This window comes from Oncorhynchus mykiss, chromosome 30, assembly GCF_057628025.1.
Source record: "Oncorhynchus mykiss isolate SJ-2025 chromosome 30, ASM5762802v1, whole genome shotgun sequence".
Lineage (NCBI taxonomy): Eukaryota > Metazoa > Chordata > Actinopteri > Salmoniformes > Salmonidae > Oncorhynchus > Oncorhynchus mykiss.
Window position 1 is genome coordinate 7,259,565 of NC_143051.1, and position 21,739 is coordinate 7,281,303.

General features: G+C 43.7%; 1 long non-coding RNA gene across 1 annotated transcript in view; it reads left to right on the forward strand.

Annotated features, from left to right (window-relative positions):
- Positions 1-12,015, forward strand: part of LOC149970184 (uncharacterized) — a 33,206-nt gene extending 21,191 nt beyond the window's left edge. Inside the window, exon 3 of the long non-coding RNA XR_016493736.1 lies at positions 10,756-12,015. This is a non-coding gene — a long non-coding RNA (uncharacterized LOC149970184). The remainder of the gene's footprint in view (positions 1-10,755) is intronic.
- Positions 12,016-21,739: the final 9,724 nt, after the last annotated feature.

Genomic DNA, 21,739 nt, shown 5'->3' on the forward strand with positions numbered 1-21,739 from the left:
CGTAACCTCTCACTCCCACTCTGAGCCATTCATTGTTGTTTATTTGTGTCTGTAGCTAGTGAGCTAAGCTGTAGCATTAGCAATGTCTTTCATAAGGAGACAACGCACAAACGTGGAAATTCTGGAGATTTTTTTTCATTCTGACAATGAGTCTGAAAGTCAGGAATCAGGTTCTGACAGTGAACGTGAGGAGCTGCCCCCCCCCGCCCCATTGAGAACCCTGAATCTGAATTTCCCTTGTCCACTGACAAAGTACCAGGTCCCTTTGACGATGCTGGTGGTGATGGAGGCAGACCGACAGTGGATGAAGTACAGGAGTTCTGAGGTAGCTGGAAGGCTGCCAGCCATTTCACCCCTCCTGGCCCTGCTGTTTGCTTTGATGAGTCCCAGTCTGGAGTGCAACACCCCTTGCCATTTCCCTCTGAGGCAGAGTGCTTCAAGTTGTTTCTGACAGAGGAGCTGGTGGGAGACATAGTAGAGACCAATCGCTATGCCTTGGAGCTACAGGAGAAGAGAGAGCCAGGAGTGGGGGGACAGCCACAATTAGTGAAATGTATAAGTTAGTGGTGACAGTCCTTCTCATGGGGATAGTAAAGAAGAACTCCCTAAGAGAATACTGGAGCACAGATCCTATGTTTGCAACTCCCTAAGAGAATACTGGAGCACAGATCCTATGTTTGCAACTCCCTAAGAGAATACTGAAGCACAGATCCTATGTTTGCAACTCTCTAAGAGAATACTGGAGCACAGATCCTATGTTTGCAACTCCCTAAGAGAATACTGGAGCACAGATCCTATGTTTGCAACTCCCTACGAGAATACTGGAGCACAGATCCTATGTTTGCAACTCCCTACGAGAATACTGGAGCACAGATCCTATGTTTGCAACTCCCTAAGAGAATACTGGAGCACAGATCCTATGTTTGCAACTCCCTAAGAGAATACTGGAGCACAGATCCTATGTTTGCAACTCCCTAAGAGAATACTGGAGCACAGATCCTATGTTTGCAACTCCCTTCTTTGCCACCCTCTTTTCCCAAGACTGCTTCCTAGTTCTGCTGCGATGACTGCATTTCATACAAAATAACAATTGTCAACAGCTGGCAGTAAAGTGATATGACAAACGAGACATCCATGTCCTCTCCACTGTCCATACAGCAACCATGTCGGCCACAGGGAAGGTGGACCACCACAGAGAAAAATCAAGCCAGACTGCGGGCTAATAACCTTAAGATGAGGGCAGTGGATGTGGTGGACATGATAAACAGCTTTGTGGACCCAGAAAACGACCAATTGGTTTAAGAAGATATTTTTCCATTTTTCCAGGGTAGCTTCAACATACAACAGGCCAATACTTTTTTGACGCAATTAGCATTGTTTTACAGCGCTAATAGAAGAAAGTAGCTAGCTACATAAGCATAACACCATAAAGGTTATGAAATGAGTAACGTCACCTCACGTGTCCGCGGTATAACGTATACACAAAAATATTACGCTACAGTAGAAACGACATAACACGACATGCAGAAACTATTATAACGTAAAACGGAAGTTACTTTGATAGAAAAGCACACACATTTCCAAAGTTATTATTGGCAACGAAAACAACTATGACTGCGATGCAGGCCACAGACAGACAATGTGAACACGTGTATTCAGGACAGGAGATGAGCAAAATGTCTGCAGACTTGAACTGCACAAACAATTGGATAGTGTTTGGGGAACTTTGTCCGGGTCAGAAACGTCAGAAAAATGATTTGGTCCGCAAAAGTAAAAATGACTATTTTTATGTGAATGAATGAGTCAGAACACACGTCAATTCAAACTGTTCCCAGAAAATAAAAAAAACTTGTTAGAAAATAATTTGACATTGACCAGTTAAAAACAGCCTATAAAAATAGCCTATCAGTAAACCAAGGCTACGTGCCTTGGTTTGAGGGCAGCGAGGACTAAATGTTCTGTTACGTAACAATCACATTCTGGAATGGAGAGAACATTCTAACATCACGTGCATTCCAAAACTTACGCTGGGGCGACCGTTAGAGATATTTGGAACTCATGCTGAGGCGACCGTTAGAGATATTTGGAACTCACGCTGAGGCGACCGTTAGAGATATTTGGAACTCATGCTGAGGCGACCGTTAGAGATATTTGGAACTCACACTGAGGCGACCGTTAGAGATATTTGGAACTCATGCTGAGGCGACCGTTAGAGATATTTGGAACTCACACTGAGGCGACCGTTAGAGATATTTGGAACTCATGCTGAGGCGACCGTTAGAGATATTTGGAATTTACTTTATATTAAAATGTTTTACTTTAGTCTACTTGGTGAATATTTTCTTTAACTCTTCTTGAACTGCACTGTTGTTTAAGGGCTTGTAGGTAAACATTTCAAATAGAAAGATGAGAAATAACGTTTGATTTGATTGGAGGTGTTCATATTTTCACCCATCAGACTATTCTCACTTTAATCTAGTCTTTACTAATACATACAACTAGTTTTGATTTAGAAGGACCCGTTATTAAGTGGGCAGCAACGAACAGGAAGAGGAACAAGAGATGAAATACATGTTATCTGTATACACTCCAATAGCCGAATGGAGGCCACTTTCCCGACAGTAAGTTTCACTAGTGTGTAGGCTACTGCGGTTATTTTTCATAGCAACACATGATACTCCCTCCCAAACTCTGTATGTCATGGGCTCCCCAACCCTGCAGCTGTCCAGTGCTTCAATTTGGGAAACCAAGTGAAATCTGTTCAGGTATATAGATAGTAACATGTTTTCACAACAAAACATATTCCGTTAAACTGTTGACAGTCCCTCTTTGTGCGCTTGATAAATAAATGAAGGAGAGAGAGAGGAGGAGATGGAAAACGCAATGTGGTGAGATTTTCTTTAACTAAAGGTAATGTGTCAGCCTGTTAATGATGAAAATATCAAATAATAGCCCCATTACTAGGCTATTCAAAATTAAATACAAATACAGTATAATTTAGGCTAGATTATCAGAAATTATACTAATTATGTTGAGTGCTATGTATTATGTCAAGAAGACTAATGGGGATTTGTAATAAATACCAAATACCAAAAGTGTCTAAAAATCGTTTTTTTTTTGCCTCTCTGTCTTTCTGCCATTGTAACGGGTTTCCTCCTCTTCCTCTCAGGAGGAGTAAGGATCGGTTCATTATGATTTTTAACACAAACTCAGAACACCAAACAGAAAATAACAACGTGAATTTACAAAACCGAAACAGTACCGTGTGGCCAAAACACTCACACGGAAACAAACCAAAAGTGAAACCCAGGCTACCTAAGTATGATTCTCAATCAGAGACAACTAACCTGCCTCTGATTGAGAACCATACAAGGCCGAACACAGAAACCAACCTAGAAAAACAAACATAGACTGCCCACCCCAACTCACGCCCTGACCATACTAAAACAAATAATAAAATAACAGAACTATGGTCAGAACGTGACAGCCATGTGTAATATGACATAGGCAATGTATTGTATAATGCCACAATCATGATTTTAATTCAGGTTTTTGTTTTCGTGTGTATGGTTGTTTTGAATTAGAAAGTGTTACCTTACAGCCTTATTCAAAAAAAACCTACACACCTATTAACCTACACACAATACCCCATAATGACAATACTCCATAGTGCCACTGTGTACTCTCTGTTTAGGGCCAGATAGCATTCTAGTTTGCTCTGTTTTTTGGCATTTTGTTGGTTCTAATTGTGTTGCTATCCTGGGGCTCTGTGGGGTCTTTTTGTGTTTGTGAACAGAGCCCCAGGACCAGCCTGCTGAGGGGACTCTTCTCCAGGTTCATCTCTCTGTAGGCGAGGGCTTTGTTATGGAAGGTTTGGGAATCGTTTCCTTTTAGGTGGTTGTAGAATTGAATGGCTCTTTTCTGTATTTTGATAATTTGCGGGTATCGTCCTAATTTTGCTCTGCGTGCATTGATTGAGATTTTGCGATGTATACAGTGCATTCGGGAAGTATTCAGACCCCTTGTCTTTTTGTTTCGTTACAGCCTTATTCTAAAATGGATTAAATATTTTTTCCCCTCATTGATCGACACACAATACCCCAAAATGACATCACAATACCCCACAATGACATCACAATACCCCTTAATGACATCACATTACCCCATAATGACATCACAATACCCCATAATGACATCACAATACCCCATCATGACATCACAATACCCCATAATGATAAAGCGAATAAACATGTTTTTAGAAATGTATGCCAAAAAAAAGAAAAAAGAAAAAAGAAAGTATTGACTCCCTTTGCTATGAGAGTCAAACATTGAGCTCAGGGGCATCCTGATTACATTGATCATCCTCGAGATGTTTCTACAACTTAATTGGAGTCCTCCATCATTCTTAAAAGGAAGAATTTTGGAACCTCCAAGACTCTTCCTGGAGCTGGCCATCCGGCCAAACTGACAAATCAGTGGAGAAGGGCCTTGATCAGGGAAGTGACCAAGAACTGATGATCACTCTAACAGAGCTCCAGAGTTCCTATGTGGAGATGGGAGAACCTTCCAGAATGACAACCATCTCTGCAGGACTACACCAGTCAAGCCTTTATGAAAGGTGGTGGCAGCATCATGCTGTGGTGAAGTTTTTCAGCTTCATGGACTGGGAGACTAGTCAGGATTGAGGGAAAGATGAACGGAGAAAAGTACAGAGAGATCCTTGATGAAAACCTGCTCCAGAGCGCTCAGGACCAAAGGTTCGCCTTCCAACAGGACAATGACCCGAAGCCCTCAGCAAAGACAACTCAGGAGTGGCTTTGGGACAATTCTCTGAATGTCCTTGTGCGGCCCAGCCAGAGCCTGGACTTGATCCCGATCTAACATCTCTGGAGAGACCTACAAAATAGCTGTGCAGCGACGCTCCCCAGCGATGCTCCACATACAATCTGACATACCTTGAGAAGATCTGCAGAGAAGAATGGGAGAAACTCCCCAAATACAGGTGTGTCAAGCTTGTAGCGTCATACCCAAGAAGAGGCTGTAATCACTGCCAAATGTGCTTCAACAAAGTAATGGGTAAAGGGTCTGAATACTTATGAAAATTTGATATTTCAGTTGTTTATTTTTGAATAATGTGCCAAAATTTCTAAAGACCTGTGTTTGCTTTGTCATTATGGGGTATTTTGTGTAGGTTGATGAGGTGAAAAAAACGATGTAATCCATCTTAGAATAAGGCTGTAACGTAACAAACTGTGGAAAATGTCAAGGGGTCTGAATACTTTCCGAATGCACTGTATGTTTTGTGTTTTACGTTATAAGATGTTTTTGCAGAATTCAGCATCTCTCTCTCTCTCTGTCTTGCTCTCTCTCCCCCTCTCTTGCCTTCTCCTTCTCCCCATAGGCAGGGCTGTCACAAAGGCACACTCAGGACACAGACATATCGACCATTCCTGGTATTCCACACACACACACACACACACACACACACACACACACACACACACACACACACACACACACACACACACATTAGATGGAACACTATTCAGGGCTAAGAAACAACGTGTTGTTATATTGACCTTAGTGTCTAAGTTCTAATTTATTCAAGGATAACATAACTCCAGTCTGGTACCATCGTTGGGCCGCGGGCGTGAAAGACTCAGCAGGCTACTGCCACATCTGCCTAAAATATTACTGTAGCTCTGCTGGAATCACTTTTATAGGTAACTTTGACACCCTCTGGAAACAGAAGATACTCTACAGGAATTACGGAGTCCATCCAAATCATCTTGGCTCCTGGACTCTGTCCACGCATTTCAAGGCTCCGTTCAGACAATGACTTCTCAATGACCTAAGACACTAAACATGAACTAAACTAAACACTGTAAAACTTTTCTGTACTTTAAACAGTAAAACACTGTAAAATTCACAGTAAAATACATTAAATGTGTTTTACAGCTGGAGATTGCACTGCATTATGGGTAAAATGCTGAAAAATACTGTGATTAACTGTAATTGTAAGCCTCCTGTGAAAATTACTCTAACTTGCTGTATTTCTTTACAGTAGTACCCGAACACTGCTGTAGTTGGCGGTGTCAAACGGTCTGTGGTGTGTCTGTGTGAGCGAGAGAAAGAGAGCTGTATCTCATAGTTGAAACCTTAAACAGACCGTTTGGTGCGGAGCATCGCATTCGTGGAAATCAAGACTGTTCTCAGGGCAGGTCTGCCTGTTTTGACTTGCAGAAGTGAGAAAGAGAGCTGTAATCTCATAGTTGAAACCAAGACTGTTCTCAGGGCAGGTCTGCCTGTTTTGACTTGCAGAAGTGAGAACGAGAGCTGTATCTCAAAGTTGAAACCAAGACTTTCTCAGGGCAGGTCTGCCTGTTTTGACTTGCAGAAGTGAGAAAGAGAGCTGTATCTCATAGTTGAAACCAAGACTGTTCTCAGGGCAGGTCAGTCTGTTTTGACTTGCAGAAGGAGCTTGTCTTAGCAGGTTAGGAGAATTAACGCAGCAGTTTAGGATAAATAGGTAAAGGTTAGGGAAATGCTATAAAACCAACAATGTCCCCGATGCGACTCGAACCAGGCCTGTCCTGAGAACAGTCTTGATTTCCACGAATGCGATGCTCCGCACCAAACGGTCTGTTTAAGATTTCTGTTCTACTCAAGCTGTTTAAATTTGTATTTTCGTGGAAACGTTGCCTAAATATTTTTGAGCAGCTGCAAAGTATGTACTAATTCCATACGCTATATACTTCTATATACCTTCTGCAGATTTTATTAACTAAGCTACTCACCTCAGCAAAAAAAGAAATGTCCAAAATGGCAAGTGGGCAGATTTGCTTGGCTATGCTTTGATTGCCAGGCTACCGGTGCAAATGGACATGCATATGACAATGTCCTGCTATCTGTTGAGGGGACTGCCCAGGTGTCTGTGACCTCATGGTGACGTTCTGTGTTTAGCCAAGCTGACAACCAGCTAATTCTGAAGACGTACTAGTTAGCTAAATCTAAACTCATCAAAAAAATAAACATCCTCTCATTGTCAACTGTGTTAATTTTCAGCAAACTTAACATGTGTAAATATTTGTTTGAACATAACAAGATTCAACAACTAAGACATAAACTGAACAAAAGTAACAGTCAGTATCTGGTGTGGCCACCAGCTGCATTAAGTACTGCAGTGCATCTCCTCATGGACTGCAGCAAATTCTCCAGTTCTTGCTGTGAGATGTTACCTCACTATTCCACCAAGGCACCTGCAAGTTCCCAGACATTTCTGGGGAATAAACCTAGCCCTCACCCTCCGATCTAACAGGTCCCAGTCGTGCTCAAGGAGATTGAGATCCAGGCTCTTCGCTGGCCAAGGTAGAACATTGACATTTCTGTCTTGCAGGAATTCATGGACAGAACAAGCAGTATTGCTGGTGGCAATGTCATGCTGGAGGGTCATGTCAGGATGAGCCTGCAGGAAGGGTACCACATGAGGGAAGAGGATGTCTTCCTTGTAACGCACAGCGTTGAGATTGCCTGCAATGACAACAAGCTCAGTCCGATGATGCTTTGACACACTTTTTTTATTTATTTTACCTTTATTTAACCAGGCAAGTCAGTTAAGAACAAATTCTTATTTTCAATGACGGCCTGGGAACAGTGGGTTAACTGCCTGTTCAGGGGCAGAACGACAGATTTGTACCTTGTCAGCTCGGGGGTTTGAACTCGCAACCTTCCGGTTACTAGTCCAACGCTCTAACCACTAGGCTACCCTGCCGCCCCAGACCATGACGGATCCTCCACCTCCAAATCGATCCCGCTCCAGAGTACAGGCCTCGGTGTAACGCTCCTTCAACGATAAACGCAAATCCGACCATCACCCCTGATGAGACAAAACTGTGACTTGTCAGTGAAGAGCATTTTTTGCCAGTCCTGTCTGGTCCAGCGACGGTGGGTTCGTGCCCATAGGCGACGTTGTTGCAGGTGATGTCTGGTGAGATCCAGTCTTACAACAGGCCTACAAGCCCTCAGAACAGCCACTCTCAGCCTATTGCGGAGAGTCTGAGCACTAATGGAGGGATTGTGCGTTCCTGGTGTAACTTGGGCAGCTGTTGTTGCCATCCTGTACCTGTCCCGCAAGTGTGATGTTCGGATGTACCAATCCTGTGCAGGTGTTGTTACACGTGGTCTGACACTGCAAGGACGATCAGCTGTCCGTCCTGTCTCCCTGTAGCGCTGTCTTAGGCGCCTCACAGTACGGACATTGCAATTTATAGCCCTGGCCACATCTGCAGTCCTCATGCCTCCTTGCAGCATGCCTAAGGCACGTTCACGCAGATGAGCAGGGACCCTGGGCATCTTTCTTTTGGTGTTTTTCAGAGTCAGTAGAAAGGCCTCTTTAGCTTCCTAAGTTTTCATAACTGTGACCTTAATTGCCTAACGTCTATAAGCTGTTAGGGAATTAGCGACCGTTCCACAGGTGCATGTTCATTAATTGTTTATGGTTCATTGAACCATGGGGTATTGTGTTTAAACCTTTTACAATGAAGATCTGTGAAGTTATTTGGATTTTTACGAATTATCCTTGAAATACAGGGTCCTAAAAAAGGGATGTTTCATTTTTTTGCTGAGTTTTTTCTGAGCTGACGTTAGCTTGTTTGGATTGTGTTAGCTAACAGTATAGCCAAGTTGACATGTCGGTCTGTTGCGTTGATCTTTCTTGCTGGTAAACTAATCAGTGATATTGTAGCTATAGAGTAAATAATTTTAGTTTTAACAACGTGCAGAAATCCATAAGTGTGTTTCTTTGGATAGGCTACTTAGTTTGTCAACAGGCACGGACTGACATTTTGCTTTGTGATGTCTACTTTTTGGCTGATCCTGTAGTTGTAATGAGAGGAATTGAAAGAGGAATGGTGCTTGCTAATGTTAGCTTTAACTCAATTGGACACTAACCCTTTAAATATCTTAGGTTAACTTTAGTTCTATTCAGTCTCGGGGTTTGTGTGATTTAGCAAAAGAGTAGTGTAGTAGTGGAGAGTAGTGGAGTAGTGGAATAGTGGAGAGTAGTGGACTAGTGGAGTATAGTGGAATAGTGGAGAGTTGTGGAGTAGTGGATAGTAGTGGAATAGTGGAGAGTTTTGGAGTAGTGGAGGGTAGTGGAATAGTGGAGAGTTGTGGAGTAGTGGAGTATAGTGGAGATTAGTGGAGTAGTGGATAGTAGTTGGATAGTGGAGAGTAGTGGATAGTAGTGGACTAGTGGAGAGTAGTGGAATAGTGGAGAGTAGTGGAATACTGGAGAGTTGTGGAGTAGTGGAGAGTAGTGGAATAGTGGAGTGTAGTGGAATAATTGCGAGTAGTGGAGTAGTGGATAGTAGTGGAATAGTGGAGAGTAGTGGAGTAGTGGATAGTAGTGGAATAGTGGATAGTAGTGGAATAGTGGAGATTAGTGGAGTAGTGGAGAGTAGTGGAAAAGTGGAGATTAGTGGAGTAGTGGATAGTAGTGGAATAGTGGAGAGTAGTGGAGTAGTGGAGAGTCGTGGAATAGTGGAGAGTAGTGGAATAGTGGAGAGTAGTGGAGTAGTGGAGAGTAGTGGACTATTCCCCATATGCTTTTGTTATCCTTATTACTCCATTAAATGAATTAATTCAGCAACAACAGGCACAGACTGACATTTTACCCTGCAGGATAGTAAAGTTATAATTTATTTTCATTTTCTTCAGATTGTGTGGATAGCTTGCTGCGTTATTCAAGGAGATGGTCGTGGCATTTTCCCGCATGAGTTGAATTTTACTCGTGCTTTTGCTAATATTTCAGAAGTGATCCTTATCCAACCATTAATTAGTCAACGATAAATTAATGATTTCTGAAACTTCAGGCATAGACTTGGCCTTGTAGTCTATAATAATATTTTTTTAGATTGTGTGGTTGGCATGAGTTGCATGGTAATGTAGAGCTTGATAACTCTTTTGGTGTGTGCATGCAATTTGGTTGCTGGGGGGTAGTGTAATTTTCATATTGCATGCTGGCTGGAAGCTTTATGTAACTTTATTGGGAATTTACAGGTGTAAATCCTGTTATGTCTGTTTCCTAAATATTAAAGCATTCATTACTCATGCAAAAACAAAAAAACATGGCGAACTACAGTTTTGCTTGTCGGGTACCAAAGCATCACTACTTGTTACGCCACCCCGACCTCATCCTGCAATTCGGGCGACTCATTTGTTTGTGGACAACAAGGTTTGAGAGCAAGCACTCGTACTTCAAAAAAGCAAGCACTCGTACCTGAAAACTTGTCTGGGAGGCACCAGTTACTCCAATTTGACTTATGCAGCAGGCCAATTGTTTCTAGAAAGCATTGAAGTTGTTGGTGTCATGAATTAATTTGAGGAGCAATTATATAACAACGCCATACAGGGAGCTGGACAGTTAAACAGGGTTCCTGCAGAGGTGTCTAAGGTTGTATACAAAGTGAAACCTAAAGACCTTGTTGTTGTAATGGGAGAAAATCATGACTGATACATATTTGGAAAGATTTCACTGATTCTGGTCACAGAATCACAGGTTCATTTAATTGTTGGGGTGTATCAGTCTGCGTCACTGGCTAATCTCGTGGTTCATTTTATACCAGATTTTCTGTTTAATTATGTGTGTGTTAATGTAGCTGGTCTGTGTGATTATTACCCACTACCAGTTTATAAAGTATCAGGTTTCTTTGTTGTTTCCCTGCATCACTCAGTGTGTTCTTCTCATTAAACCAGGCATGGAGGGGCTTCAAGATGCAATTAAACACCAATTGCCCAAGTTGGAGACCGAGATGGTCAGATCTTTGTCGGAGCGATGAGTGGAGAATATTAACGACCCTTGAATATGTTCAGCCGGAGGACAAGGACATAAAATACCGTTTGGCGCCAATATAGCGCCGGGAATTGCTTCAGTCCTTCAACCACAGAGGTGGAGATCTTCATTGATAAATGTACAGTATGTTATGTATTTATGTCATTGTTATGAAAAAAATTGCTATCTAGAATCTAAAATGGTTATTTGGCTGTCCCCATAGGAGAACTCTTCGAAGATCCCTTTTTGATTCAAGGTACATGTTGAACCCTTTTTGGTTCCAGGGAGAACTCTTCTGGGTTCCATGTAGAACCCTTTTTGGTTCCAGGGAGAACTCTTCTGGGTTCCATGTAGAACCATTTTTGGTTCCAGGTAGAACTCTTCTGGGTTCCATGTAGAATACATGTTTGGTTCCAGGTAGAACTCTTCTGGGTTCCATGTAGAACCCTTTTTGGTTCCAGGTAGAACTCTTCTGGGTTCCATGTAGAACCCTTTCCACAGAGGGTTCTACATGGAACCGCAAAGTTTTTTTTTTACCTGGAACCAAAAAGGGTTCTCCTATAGGGACAGCCAAAGAACCCTTCCGGAAACATTTATTTTAAGAGTGTACACACACACATACACAAGGTTAAAAATGTTCTGTAAATAGTTTGGTTGTTCGCCCTCAAAATAAATGGTTTATTGTATGAGGGAGCGAGGCTTCTGCAATACAAGGATTGGCAATTACAAAAAATAGATAAAAGCATAAATGTTTCTGTAAATTGTTTGTTTGTCCTCTTGTGCTGGTATGGAGTGCAGTGCATAGTCTACTTTGCTGCTGCCCTCTCTGTGCTCTTCAGCACTTTCTATCAGGATTGGTGGGTCCCCTGCGGGACGGTTGAGCTAACGTGAGCTAATACGATTAGCATGAGATTGTAAGTAACAAGAACATTTCCAGGACATAGACATATCTGATATTGGCAGAAAGCTTAAATTCTTGTTAATCTAACTGCACTGTCCAATGTACAGTAGCTATTACAGTGAAATAATACCATGTTATTGTTTGAGGAGAGTGCATAGTTTTGAACATGACAAGTTATTAATAAACAAATTAGGCACATTTGGGCAGTCTTGATACAACATTTTGAACAGAAATGCAATGGTTCATTGGATCAGAATAAAACTTTGCGTGGTGAAAATATAAATTGCCCCTTGGCTGGAATAATACATTATGGCCTTTCTCTCTCATTTCAAAGATGATGGTACAAAAAAACGTGCAGTTCGGTGTCGTAATCAACCTTATTGGGCTCAACTTCAATAACCACTCGGGAAGCTGGAGAAATGTACCCTTCACGGATGAAAACCGTTTTCAACTGTGCCCGGGCAGATGGCAGACAATGTGTATAGCATCATGTGGGTGAGCGGTTTGCTGAGGTCAACGTTGTGGGCTCCCTTTTTAGCTCTGACTTTGCAAATAAATACTTTATTGAGGAGAAGTGTACTTACTATGACTGTGATATGTGGTTGTCCCACCGAGCTATCTTAAAGACGAATGCACTAACTGTAAGTCGCTCTGGATAAGAGCATCTGCTAAATTATTAAAATGTAAAATATTGTCAACAGAATGCCCCATTGTGTCAGTGGGGATATGGTATGGGCAGGCATAAACAACGGACAACGAACATAGTTTAATTTTATCGATGGCAATTTGGATGCACAGAGACACCGTGACGAGATCCTGAGGCCCATTACCGTGCCACTCATCCGCCGCCATCCCCTGATGTTTCAGCATGATAAGGCATGGATTCACGTCACAAGGAGCTCTACAAAATTATTGGAAGCTGAAAATGTCCCAGTTCTTCCATGTCCTGCATGCTCACCAGACATGTCACCGATTGAGCATGTTTGGGATGCTCTGGATCAACGTGTAAAACAGTGTGTTCCAGTTCCCACCAATATCCAGCAACTTTGCACAGCCATTGAAGAGGAGTGGTACAACATTCTACAGGCCACAATCAACAGCCTGATCAATTCTATGTGAAGGAGATGTGTCGCGCTGCATGAGGCAAATGGTGGTCACACCATACACAGACTGGTTTTCTGATCAATGCCTCTCTGTTTTTTCAAGGTATTTCTGACCAACAGATACACATCTGTATTCCCAGTCGTGTGAAAACCATAGATTGGTGCCTAGTGATTTTATTTCAGCTGACTGATTTACTTACAAGAGCTATAACAACAGGCAACAAAAAAAAACAATTCTGCCCCCTAAAGAGTCTAGTTTTTTGGTCACAACAGGAATTCAGAACAAATGTGTTTAATTGAGGAAATCTGTTCCCATGTATTTCCATAAATTAAAAAAGAGACATATGTGAAGGTGTCTCAGTGTAATCAAGGAGTGAAATGATTGCTATTTTCAAATACTATCTCTTTTTTGGGGCTTAGTTGTGGTCAATTTTACAACGTACAAAATATTATAATTATTTTCCTGCCCCCGAATGAATCTAGTTGCCTATCCCTGTATTACAGAGGCATGTTGCCGTAGCAATGGGACAAGGGCTGATTTATAGCTGCTGTTGTTGTGGTAATTGAACCCCCTACTGACTGATTGTGTTCTCTGAGACGCTACACAGTGTGGGGTGGAAGCTAACACACATCTGCTATCACTCTACACAGTGTGGGTTGGAAGCTAACTCACACATCTGCTATCACTCTACACAGCGTGGGTTGGACCTTTTCATGTAGACCTTTTCATAGAGAAAACAGCACAGTCTAGGGGAGGGGGCTGGCACATGTAGGCCTTTTCATAGAGACACAGCACAGTGTAGGAAAGAGTAGGGGGCTGGCGCATGTAGACCTCTTGCTTTCTCTTTTCTGTTTTTAATTTAATCTCCTCTGCAGTTATTAAGGCAGTGTGAGTTGAGTAAGCATTTCATATTCCAGACAACAAGACATTATGGGGTTGAGGTAGACAAGTAGACAGTATGGGGTTGAGGTAGACAGGTAGACAGTATGGGGTTGAGGTAGACAAGTAGACAGTATGGGGTTGAGGTAGACATGTAGACAGAATGGGGTTGAGGTAGACAGTATGGGGTTGAGGTAGACATGTAGACAGAATGGGGTTGAGGTAGATAGTGTGGGGTTGAGGTAGACATGTAGGCGGTATGGGGTTGAGGTAGACAGTATGGGGTTGAGGTAGACAGGTAGACAGTATGGGGTTGAGGTAGACATGTAGACAGAATGGGGTTGAGGTAGACAGTATGGGGTTGAGGTAGACATGTAGACAGAATGGGGTTGAGGTAGATAGTATGGGGTTGAGGTAGACATGTAGACAGAATGGGGTTGAGGTAGACAGTATGGGGTTGAGGTAGATAGTATGGGGTTGAGGTAGACATGTAGACAGAATGGGGTTGAGGTAGATAGTATGGGGTTGAGGTAGACATGTAGACAGAATGGGGTTGAGGTAGACAGTATGGGGTTGAGGTAGACATGTAGACAGTATGGGGTTGAGGTAGACATGTAGGCGGTATGGGGTTGAGGTGCTGAAAACTCCCCAGCTCTGTATTTTGTTCTCCTGCACTTTTCCCTCCCTGGGACCTATTTTTTTCTCCATTGCTCTTCCTAGGACTCACTTTACCATTCGGCCATCAGATATGCCACCAATGCTCCCTATAGGACACATCACTGCACTCTATACTCCTCTGTAAACTGGTGATCTCTGTACACCTTACGTTCGATGCTTATTTATATAACCCTCTTAGGCCTCACTCCCGCCAATCTGAGAAATCTACTGCAGCCCTCATCCTCCACATACAACACCCAGTCACATTCTGCTGTTAAAGGTCCCCAAAACACACACATCCCTGGGTCTCACATTCCTGGGCCTCTCCTCTTTTCAGTTCGCTGCTATGCAGCTCGCGACTGGAACGAGCTGCAACAAACACTCAAACTGGACAGTTTCATCTCAATCTCTTCATTCAAAGACTCAATCATGGACACTCTTACTGACAGTTGTGGCTGTTTTGCGTGATGTATTGTTGTCTCTACCTTCTTGCCAGTTGTGCTGTTGTCTGTACCCAATAATGTTTGTACCATGTTTTGTGCTGCTACCATGTTGTGTTGCCACCATGCTGTGTTTTCATGTGTTGCTGCCATGCTATGTAGTTGTCTTAGGTCTGTCTCTCTTGTCGAGAGAGGACCCACTTTTATCTCTCTTGGACCCACTTTTCTCTCCCTAGGACCCACTTTTCTCTCTCTGGGACCCACTTTTCTCTCTCTAGGACCCACTTTTCTCTCTAGGACCCACATTTCACCATCGGACCCACTTTTCAGCGTAAGACCCACTTTTCTCTCCCTGTGACCCACTTTTCTCTCCCTAGGACCCACTTTTCTCTCTCTAGGACCCTCTTTTCTCTCCCTGGGACCAACTTTTCTCTCTAGGACCCACTTTTCTATCTCTAGGACCCTCTTTTCTCTCCCTGGGACCCACTTTTCAACATAGCACCCACTTTTCTCTCTCTAGGACACACTTTTCTCTCTAGGACCCACTTTTCTCTCTCTAGGACCCACTTTTCTCTCCCTAGGACCCACTTTTCACCATAGGACCCACTTTTCTGTGCCTAGGAGCCACTTTTCTCTCCCTAGGACCCACATTTCTCTCTCTAGGACTCACTTTTCTCTCCCTAGGACGCACTTTTCTCTCTCTAGGACCCACTTTTCTCTCTCTAGGAACCACTTTTCTCTCACTAGGACCCACTTTTATCTCTCTAGGACCCACTTTTCTCTCTATAGGACCCACTTTTCTCTCTAGGACCCACTTTTCTCTCTCTAGGACCCACTTTTCTCTCTAGGACCCACTTTTCTCTCTCTAGGACCCACTTTTCACTCTCTAGGACCCACTTTTCTCTCTCTAGGAACCACTTTTCTCTCACTAGGATCCACTTTTCACCATAGGACCCAATTTTCTCTCTCTAGGACCCACTTTTCTCTCTCTAGGACCCACTTTTCTCTCAAGGACCCACTATTCTCTCTCTAGGACCCACTTTTCTCTCTAGGACCCACTTTTCTCTCCCTAGGACCCACTTTTCTCTCTCTAGGACCCACTTTTCTCTCTCTAGGAACCACTTTTCTCTCACTAGGACCCACTTTTCTCTCACTAGGAACCACTTTTCTCTCCCTAGGACCCACGTTTCTCTCTCTAGGACCAGCTTTTCTCTCCCTAGGACCCACTTTTCTCTCTCTAGGACCCACTTTTCTCTCTCTAGGAACCACTTTTCTCTCCCTAGGACGCACTTTTCTCTCTCTAGGACCCACTTTTCTCTCTCTAGGAACCACTTTTCTCTCACTAGGACCCACTTTTATCTCTCTAGGACCCACTTTTCTCTCTATAGGACCCACTTTTCTCTCTAGGACCCACTTTTCTCTCTCTAGGACCCACTTTTCTCTCTAGGACCCACTTTTCTCTCTCTAGGACCCACTTTTCACTCTCTAGGACCCACTTTTCTCTCTCTAGGAACCACTTTTCTCTCACTAGGATCCACTTTTCACCATAGGACCCAATTTTCTCTCTCTAGGACCCACTTTTCTCTCTCTAGGACCCACTTTTCTCTCTAGGACCCACTATTCTCTCTCTAGGACCCACTTTTCTCTCTAGGACCCACTTTTCTCTCCCTAGGACCCACTTTTCTCTCTCTAGGACCCACTTTTCTCTCTCTAGAAACCACTTTTCTCTCACTAGGACCCACTTTTCTCTCACTAGGAACCACTTTTCTCTCCCTAGGACCCACTTTTCTCTCTCTAGGACCCACTTTTCTCTCTCTATGACCCACTTTTCTCTCTCTAGGACCCACTTTTCTCTCTCTAGGACCCACTTTTCACTCACTATGACCCACTTTTCTCTCTCTAGGACCCACTTTTCTCTCTCTAGGATCCACTTTTCTCTCTCTAGGACCCACTTTTCTCTCTCTAGGACCCACTTTTCACTCACTAGGACCCACTTTTCTCTCTCTAGGACCCACATTTCTCTCCCTAGGACCCACTTTTCTCTCTCTAGGACCCACTTTTCTCTCTCTAGGACCCACTTTTCTCTCCCTGGGACCCACTTTTCTCTCTCTAGGACCCACTTTTCACAATAGGATCCACTTTTCTCACCCTAGGACCCACTTTTCACCATAGCACCCACTTTTCTCTCTAGGACCCACTTTTCTCTCCCTAGGACCCACTTTTCTCACTCTAGGACCCACTTTTCTCTCTCTAGGAACCACTTTTCTCTCACTAGGACCCACTTTTCTCTCTCTAGGACCCACATTTCTCTCCCTAGGACCCACTTTTCTCTCTCTAGGACCCACTTTTCTCTCTCTAGGACCCACATTTCTCTCCCTAGGACCCACTTTTCTCTCTCTAGGACCCACTTTTCTCTCTCTAGGACCCACTTTTCTCTCCCTGGGACCCACTTTTCTCTCTCTAGGACCCACTTTTCACAATAGGATCCACTTTTCTCTCCCTAGGACCCACTTTTCACCATAGCACCCACTTTTCTCTCTAGGACCCACTTTTCTCTCCCTAGGACCCACTTTTCTCACTCTAGGACCCACTTTTCTCTCTCTAGGAACCACTTTTCTCTCACTAGGACCCACTTTTCTCTCTCTAGGACCCACATTTCTCTCCCTAGGACCCACTTTTCTCTCTCTAGGACCCACTTTTCTCTCCCTAGGACCCACTTTTCTCTCTAGGACTCACTTTTAACCATAGGACCCACTTTTCTTTCCCTAGGACCCACTTTTCTCTCCCTAGGACCCACTTTTCTCTCCTTAGAACACACTTTTCTCTCTCTAGGACCCACTTTTCTCTCTCTAGGACCCACTTTTCTCTCTCTAGGACCCACTTTTCTCTCTCTAGGACCCACTTTTCTCTCTCTAGGACCCACTTTTCACTCACTAGGACCCACTTTTCTCTCTCTAGGAACCACTTTTCTCTCACTAGGACCCACTTTTCTCTCTCTAGGACCCACATTTCTCTCCCTAGGACCCACTTTTCTCTCACTAGGACCCACTTTTCTCTCACTAGGACCCACTTTTCTCTCTCTAGGACCCACTTGTCTCTCCCTAGGACCCACTTTTCTCTCTAGGACTCACTTTTAACCATAGGACCCACTTTTCTTTCCCTCGGGCCCACTTTTCTCTCCCTAGGACCCACTTTTATCTCCCTAGAACACACTTTTCTCACTCTAGGACCCACTTTTCTCTCTCTATGACCCACTTTTCTCTCTCTAGGACCCACTTTTCTCTCTCTAGGACCCACTTTTCACTCACTATGACCCACTTTTCTCTCTCTAGGACCCACTTTTCTCTCTCTAGGATCCACTTTTCTCTCTCTAGGACCCACTTTTCTCTCTCTAGGACCCACTTTTCACTCACTAGGACCCACTTTTCTCTCTCTAGGACCCACATTTCTCTCCCTAGGACCCACTTTTCTCTCTCTAGGACCCACTTTTCTCTCTCTATGACCCACTTTTCTCTCCCTGGGACCCACTTTTCTCTCTCTAGGACCCACTTTTCACAATAGGATCCACTTTTCTCTCCCTAGGACCCACTTTTCACCATAGCACCCACTTTTCTCTCTAGGACCCACTTTTCTCTCCCTAGGACCCACTTTTCTCACTCTAGGACCCACTTTTCTCTCTCTAGGAACCACTTTTCTCTCACTAGGACCCACTTTTCTCTCTCTAGGACCCACATTTCTCTCCCTAGGACCCACTTTTCTCTCTCTAGGACCCACTTTTCTCTCCCTAGGACCCACTTTTCTCTCTAGGACTCACTTTTAACCATAGGACCCACTTTTCTTTCCCTAGGACCCACTTTTCTCTCCCTAGGACCCACTTTTCTCTCCCTAGAACACACTTTTCTCTCTCTAGGACCCACTTTTCTCTCTCTAGGACCCACTTTTCTCTCTCTAGGACCCACTTTTCTCTCTCTAGGACCCACTTTTCTCTCTCTAGGACCCACTTTTCACTCACTAGGACCCACTTTTCTCTCTCTAGGACCCACATTTCACTCACTAGGACCCACTTTTCTCTCTCTAGGACCCACTTTTCTCTCCCTGGGACCCACTTTTCTCTCTCTAGGACCCACTTTTCACCATAGGATCCAATTTTCTCTCCCTAGGACCCACTTTTCACCATAGGACCCACTTTTCTTTCCCTCGGACCCACTTTTCTCTCCCTAGGACCCACTTTTCTCTCCCTAGAACACACTTTTCTCTCTCTAGGACCCACTTTTCACTCACTACGACCCACTTTTCTCTCTCTAGGACCCACTTTTCTCTCTCTAGGATCCACTTTTCTCTCTCTAGGATCCACTTTTCTCTCTCTAGGACCCACTTTTCTCTCTCTAGGACCCACTTTTCACTCACTAGGACCCACTTTTCTCTCTCTAGGACCCACATTTCTCTCCCTAGGACCCACTTTTCTCTCTCTAGGACCCACTTTTCTCTCTCTAGGACCCACTTTTCTCTCCCTGGGACCCACTTTTCTCTCTCTAGGACCCACTTTTCACAATTGGATCCACTTTTCTCTCCCTAGGACCCACTTTTCACCATAGCACCCACTTTTCTCTCTCTAGGACCCACTTTTCTCTCCCTAGGACCCACTTTTCTCACTCTAGGACCCACTTTTCTCTCTCTAGGAACCACTGTTCTCTCACTAGGACCCACTTTTCTCTCTCTAGGACCCACATTTCTCTCCCTAGGACCCACTTTTCTCTCTCTAGGACCCACTTTTCTCTCCCTAGGACCCACTTTTCTCTCTAGGACTCACTTTTAGCCATAGGACCCACTTTTCTTTCCCTCGGACGCACTTTTCTCTCCCTAGGACCCACTTTTCTCTCCCTAGAACACACTTTTCTCTCTCTAGGACCCACTTTTCTCTCTCTAGGACCCACTTTTCTCTCTCTAGGACCCACTTTTCTCTCTCTAGGACCCACTTTTCTCTCTCTAGGACCCACTTTTCACCATAGGATCCAATTTTCTCTCCCTAGGACCCACTTTTCACCATAGGTCCCACTTTTCTCTCTCTAGGACCCACATTTCACTCACTAGGACCCACTTTTCTCTCTCTAGGACCCACTTTTCTCTCCCTGGGACCCACTTTTCTCTCTCTAGGACCCACTTTTCACCATAGGATCCAATTTTCTCTCCCTAGGACCCACTTTTCACCATAGGTCCCACTTTTCTCTCCCTAGGACCCACTTTTCTCTCTCTAGGACCCACTTTTCTCTCACTAGGACCCACTTTTCTCTCTCTAGGACCCACTTTTCTCTCACTAGGACCCACTTTTCTCTCACTAGGACCCACTTTTCTCTCACTAGGACCCACTTTTCTCTCTCTAGGACCCACTTTTCTCTCCAGGACCCACTTTTCTCTCCCTAGGACCCACTTTTCTCTCCCCAGGACTCACTTTTCTCTCTCTAGGACTCACTTTTCTCTCACTAGGACCCACTTTTCTCTCTCTAGGACCCACTTTTCTCTCTAGGACCCACTTTTCTCTCACTAGGACCCACTTTTCTCTCCCCAGGACCCACTTTTCTCTCTCCATGACCCACTATTTTCTCCCTAGGACCCACTTTTCTTTCCCTCGAACCCACTTTTCTCTCCCTAGAACACACTTTTCTCTCCCTAGGACCCACTTTTCTCTCCCTGGGACCCACTTTTCTCTCTCTAGGACTCACTTTTCTCTCTCTAGGACCCACTTTTCTATCTCTAGGACCCACTTTTCTCTCTCTAGGACCCACTTCTCTCTCTAGGACCCACTTCTCTCTCCCTTGGAACCATTTTTTCATTCCCTTTTCTCCCTACCCTAGCAACCGCTTCGGTCTCCCTAGGACCAACTTTTGCAGTTTGCAGAGACAGTACTGATGGTTTAACTCCGCACTTATCTTCCTTCTCATTCCTCTCTCTCTCTCTATTTTCACTCTCTTCCCCCAACCTTGTTGTTTTTCACTATGCCCTTTGCTCCCAGACTTCATTCAGGTATTGTACCAAGTCTGCATAGACATGGGGTATGGTACCAGTGGCATAGAATGTTGAAATAACTTTCCAGACTTGTCAAATAGGCCTACTTGAGATCTCTCCCTCCATTATCTCAACTCAGCTAGAAAACAGCCATATTCTCAGATATATATTTCAGCCTGAATATAGTTATGGAGAATAAAGTATAGCTCACCCACGCATGCATGGATGCACGCAATATATACACACACACACACACACACACACACACACACACACACACACACACACACACACACACACATTTATTGTTCAGGGATTCCTACCATCCAAAATAATTTTCTTCTGACTTTTTATACTGTTTTATAATGAGTTACTTCCATCACCATCATGGGGAATAGTGTACACGTCTGGAGGGGATGAAGGGAAGACAGAGCAGACTGATTGATGGAGTTCTTAATGTCTAGCAGGTGCTTCTTCCCCATTACCACCACACAAACAGCTGTGGAAGACATGAAAACAGCCTTATCATCTGATTTATTCTGCTTCCTGAAGAGGAAGGAAACTCTCTATTTCCCCTTCTTTTTTTTAGTGAGTCATCGTGCAAACATTATGAACAATTATCACCTGTCTTAATGTCTAGGCCTTTCTTATGTCTTCATGCCTTTATGTCGTTGTCTTTATGTCTTTATATCTTTGTCTTCATGTCTTCATGTCTTCATGTCTTTATGTTTTCAAATCTTCATGTCTTCATACCTTTAGGTCTTTATGTCTTTGTCTTTATATCTTTGTCTTTATGTCTTCATGTCTCTATGTCTTTGTCTTTCTGTCTTTATATCTTTGTCTTCATGTCTTCATGTCTTCATGTCTTTGTGTCTTTATACCTTCATGTCTTCATGTCTTCATGTCTGTATTTCTTTGTGTCTT